Below are 6,004 nucleotides of genomic sequence, written 5' to 3'. Positions count from 1 at the left end.
TCGATAAAATAAATCCAAATTCCAGTAGTAGATGAATAATTGCAAATTTGTGTGTGTACGAGATTAGAATAACTTCAAAATAACTGACATAATTTTGTATTTTTCCTGATCAGAAAAATACATGAAAAAGAAAGGAGGTAGAAAAATTTTTGGATTTATGGTTAAAGAAGAAAAAGAAGAAAACAGGGGTTCTGTTGAATTTCAAGTATTCAGTTTCACCAATAAGATACGGAGACTTGCTTCACATTTGGAATTACACAAAAAAGATTTTTCATCGGAAAGAGGTCTACGAAGACTTTTGGGAAAACGTCGACGTTTGCTGGCTTATTTGGCAAAGAAAAATAGAGTACGTTATAAGAAATTAATCGGTCAGTTGAATATTCGGGAGCAGTAATTTAATCGTTCAAATTTTTTTCTTGTTTTATTATTTTTTTAGTAGTCTTATAGTAGTCTTAGATTTTTCATTTTGATGAGCCTCGCTTTGAGGAATTCATGGAATAATCCATTTTCATGGAATAATGAATTAAGGAAGAAAGGATATGAGTCTACCGCTTACAAGAAAAGATCTCATGATAGTCAATATGGGCCCTCAACACCCATCAATGCATGGTGTTCTTCGACTGATCGTTACTCTCGATGGTGAGGATGTTATTGATTGTGAACCCATATTAGGGTATTTACACAGAGGAATGGAAAAAATCGCGGAAAACCGAACTATTATACAATACTTACCTTATGTAACAAGGTGGGATTATTTAGCTACTATGTTTACAGAAGCAATAACAGTAAATGCACCAGAATTCTTGGAGAATATTCAAATACCACAAAGAGCCAGCTATATTAGGGTAATTATGTTAGAATTAAGCCGGATAGCTTCTCACTTGCTATGGCTTGGACCTTTTATGGCGGATCTCGGCGCACAGACTCCTTTTTTCTATATTTTTAGAGAGAGAGAATTAATATATGATCTATTTGAAGCTGCTACAGGTATGCGAATGATGCACAATTACTTTCGCATCGGAGGAGTAGCCGCCGATCTACCTTATGGATGGATCGATAAATGTTTAGATTTCTGTGATTATTTTTTACGCGGAGTTGTTGAATATCAACAACTTATTACACAGAATCCAATTTTTTTAGAGCGAGTTGAAGGAGTAGGTTTTATTAGCGGAGAAGAAGCAGTAAATTGGGGCTTATCGGGACCGATGTTACGAGCTTCTGGAATACAATGGGATCTTCGTAAAGTAGATCCTTATGAGTCTTACAACCAATTTGATTGGAAAGTCCAATGGCAAAAAGAAGGGGATTCGTTAGCTCGCTATTTAGTACGAATTGGTGAAATGAGGGAATCCATCAAAATAATTCAACAAGCTGTAGAAAAAATTCCTGGAGGACCTTATGAAAATTTAGAAGTCCGACGCTTTAAGAAAGAAAATAATTCTGAATGGAATGATTTTGAGTATAAATTTCTTGGTAAAAAACCTTCGCCCAATTTTGAATTGTCAAGACAAGAGCTTTATGTAAGAGTAGAAGCCCCAAAAGGTGAATTAGGGATTTATCTAGTAGGAGATGATAGCCTTTTCCCCTGGAGATGGAAAATCCGTCCACCCGGGTTTATTAATTTGCAAATTCTTCCTCAGCTAGTTAAAAAAATGAAATTGGCTGATATCATGACGATATTAGGTAGTATAGATATCATTATGGGGGAAGTTGATCGTTGAAATGATAATAGATAGGGTAGAGGTAGAAACTATCAATTCTTTTTCGAAATTGGAATTATTAAAAGAAGTCTATGGACTGATATCGATTCTACCCATTTTGACCCTCCTTTTGGGAATAACAATAGAGGTACTCGTAATTGTGTGGTTAGAAAGAGAAATATCTGCGTCGATACAACAACGTATTGGTCCTGAATATGCTGGCCCCCTGGGCCTGCTTCAAGCTATAGCAGATGGGACTAAGCTACTTTTTAAAGAAGATATTCTGCCATCCCGAGGAGATATTTCTTTATTTAGCATTGGACCCTCTATAGCAGTCATATCAGTTTTATTAAGTTTTTTAGTTATCCCTTTGGGATATCATTTTGTTTTAGCCGATCTTAGTATTGGTGTTTTTTTATGGATTGCCATTTCAAGTATAGCTCCTATTGGTCTTCTTATGGCAGGATATAGCTCAAATAATAAATATTCTTTTTCAGGCGGTCTACGAGCTGCTGCTCAATCCATTAGTTATGAAATACCATTAACTTTTTGTGTGCTAGCAATATCTCTACGTGTGATTCGTTAAAATAGATCTTTTTCCTATAAAATCCATTAACTATTTATATTCCTTTTCTTATTTAGTATTTGGGTTGGTAAGTTAAACTAGATAGCTATATGAGTGAAACAAAACAGCTTATAAATTTGTAGTAAAAAGAAAAAATCTCATTTCCTACGTACAAGAAAAAAGTGGAAGTAAACATAAGCAGTGTAAACTCTTTATCCCAAGGTTGATATTTTTTAATTAGTCATCATATCTTGAAGCGGCCAAGAATAAAGGATTCACGATATGGAATTCCATTACTAGAATACTCCTAGTTATTACTATAACTTAATAATCCATAAGAAGAATCCACCAAAAGTTAGTGAAGGGTTAGGAACACTAAAGTACATAAAGGATTAGTAATGGAAAATCTAAAACATTAGAGATTTTTGCCCATAAAAGGAATCATAATAAGGACTTGCAATTTGTAGAAATTATCAAGTAGTACTTTCTTCGGATTCCGATCCAGAGTATGTTCCCATTCACTTGTTAAGGAAATGGCTATCAAGAACGAATTAACCCTTTATCCATTTTTTCTTTTTAAATACCCCCTCCCTGGGGAAAGAAGAATAGTAAAAAAGATATGGAGTGCACTAGAAAAAATTTTCATTATTTCCTTCCTCTATCCATATTCATGCAGAATTGCTCATGAACTAATACCCAACTCTTTCCATTTATTAATTGAATTCCTATAACAAGTAACAAGTGTTTTATTCCAAGATTAAGTTATTACTGAACAAAGAAAAATTTTCATTATATTATAAAGGATGAGATCAATTCGGAAGCGCTTTTTCTTATTCTAGCAGACGGAATTCCTTTGGTCTAATTTAGGACTTTCAAATCTATTTTATTTTATCTAATTCTATCTACGCCCCCGGGGCTAGGAACAAAACAGTCCTTTCCTTTTTCTGATCATAGAGAAGCCGTATGAAGCTAAGGTTTCATGTACGGTTTTGAAATAGCGGTGGGAACTGTGATGTTATCACCGACTATGATTATCTAACAGTTCAAGTACAGTTGATATAGTTGAAGCACAGTCAAAATACGGTTTTTTTGGATGGAATATTTGGCGTCAGCCTATAGGTTTTCTGGTTTTTTTAATTTCTTCTTTGGCAGAATGTGAAAGATTACCCTTTGATTTACCAGAAGCGGAGGAAGAATTAGTAGCAGGTTACCAAACTGAATATTCCGGTATCAAATATGGTTTATTTTATCTTGTTTCTTACCTAAATTTATTAGTTTCTTCTTTATTTGTAACAGTTCTCTACTTGGGCGGGTGGAATTTATCTATTCCCTATATATCCTTTTTTGATTTTTTCCAAATGAATAAAGCAGTTGGAATTTTGGAAATGACAATGGGTATATTTATTACATTAACTAAAGCTTATTTATTTCTCTTCATTTCTATCACAATAAGATGGACTTTACCGAGGATGAGAATGGATCAGTTATTAAATCTTGGATGGAAATTTCTTTTACCTATTTCCCTGGGCAATCTCTTATTAACAACCTCTTCTCAACTTGTTTCACTATAAATAAGATAATACAATAATAGTAAGAATATTTTCAACACAAAAGCTCTCTCAAACAAGAGAAAGAAACATATCTTTTTCATAGATATTTAGAATGAATATGTTCCCTATGGTAACTGGGTTCATGAGTTATGGTCAACAAACAATACGTGCTACAAGGTACATAGGTCAAAGTTTCATAACTACCTTATCCCACACAAATCGTTTACCTATAACGATTCACTACCCTTATGAAAAATCAATTACACCAGAGCGTTTCCGAGGGCGAATCCACTTTGAATTTGATAAATGTATTGCTTGTGAAGTATGTGTTCGCGTATGTCCGATAGATTTACCCGTTGTGGATTGGAGATTTGAAAAGGATATTAAAAGAAAACAATTGCTTAATTATAGTATTGATTTCGGAGTTTGTATATTTTGTGGCAATTGTGTTGAGTACTGTCCAACAAGCTGTTTATCAATGACTGAAGAATATGAACTTTCTACCTATGATCGTCATGAATTGAATTACAATCAAATTGCTTTAAGTCGGTTACCAATCTCCATAATGGGAGATTACACAATTCAAACAATTAGGAATTCGTCTGAAAGTAAAATAAACAAAGAAAAATCTTCGAATTCAAGAACGATTACTGATTACTAAACTTTGATTTTGTCTTTCTGTTATAAAAATCTAATAATTCTTTATTAAACTTTAAAATTAAACTATAAAGAAAAACGAAAAACTACTGCTTATTGGAAATTATTTCTTATTTTAAATCAGACTAGATTTTCGTGATATAATATAATTTATAACTATAAGTTTATACACAAAAAAATACCCTAATCCTTTTTTCCTTCCTTGAATCCTTTAGTTTTAGTCAGTTCATGAAAAATTTTATACTATTAATTTCTTTTTATCCATAATGGATTTACCTGAGACCAATACATGAGATTCTTATGCTATTTGGGGGATTTGTTCTTCTACTAGGGGGTCTAGGAGTAGTATTACTTACCAACCCCATTTATTCTGCCTTTTCGCTGGGATTAGTTCTTGTTTGTATATCCTTATTCTATTTTTTATTAAATTCCTACTTTGTAGCTGTCGCACAACTTCTTATTTATGTGGGAGCCATAAATGTCTTGATCATATTCGCTGTAATGTTCGTAAATGGCTCAGAATGGTCTAAAGATAAGAATTATTGGACTATTGGAGATGGGTTCACTTCACTCGTTTGTATAACTATTGTTTTTTCACTAATGACTACTATCCCAGATACGTCGTGGTATGGAATTCTTTGGACTACAAGATCAAACCAAATAGTAGAACAGGGTCTCATAAATAATGTTCAACAAATTGGAATTCATTTAGCAACCGATTTTTATCTTCCGTTTGAACTCATTTCCATAATTCTTCTAGTTTCTTTAATAGGTGCAATTACTATGGCTCGGCAATAAGAAAACTTAGAAAAAGTACAAATTATAAGAATTGCAAATCTAAAATAAATAACTAAAGAATCACAATTTTGATTTAGTAAAATCCATCTACTGCCAACAAATACCTCCTTTTTTTTTTTTTTTTTTTTCTTTTGTTGTGTAATTGTTCTATTGTAATTAATTGAATCGGTTCAATTCTTGCCCTCATATTGAAATGAATCGAGATTGATAAGGAGTTAGTTAATGATGTTTGAGCATGTACTTTTTTTGAGTGTCTATTTATTTTCGATTGGTATCTATGGATTGATCACAAGCCGAAACATGGTTAGAGCTCTAATATGTCTTGAACTTATACTGAATTCAATTAATCTAAATCTCGTAACATTTTCTGATCTATTTGATAGTCGCCAATTAAAAGGAGATATTTTCGCAATTTTTGTTATAGCCCTTGCAGCTGCTGAAGCCGCTATTGGACTATCCATTCTTTCTTCCATCCATCGTAATAGGAAATCCACTCGTATCAATCAATCTAATTTATTGAATAATTAGACTTTTGAATAATTAGACATAGAATCCTCTAAACAAAGGCGCACATATTAAAATAAATAGAAATCAATACTATTTTCTTAGTATTATTTGAGAATATCCATTTTTTTTAGTAGATTATTGCATAGTATTCTTTTTCACTTAAATGAATTTTTGTATTTGTAATTCATTGATATTGCAATTTGAATATTGCAATAATTTATATTGAA

The sequence above is a fragment of the Triticum urartu genome, unplaced genomic scaffold (genome assembly GCF_056163025.1).
Source record: "Triticum urartu cultivar PI428250 unplaced genomic scaffold, HENAU_Tu73 scaffold1693, whole genome shotgun sequence".
In the NCBI taxonomy this organism is placed as follows: Eukaryota; Viridiplantae; Streptophyta; class Magnoliopsida; order Poales; family Poaceae; genus Triticum; species Triticum urartu.
The sequence above is the reverse complement of the archived record's forward strand: the minus strand, read 5'-3'. Positions refer to the sequence as shown.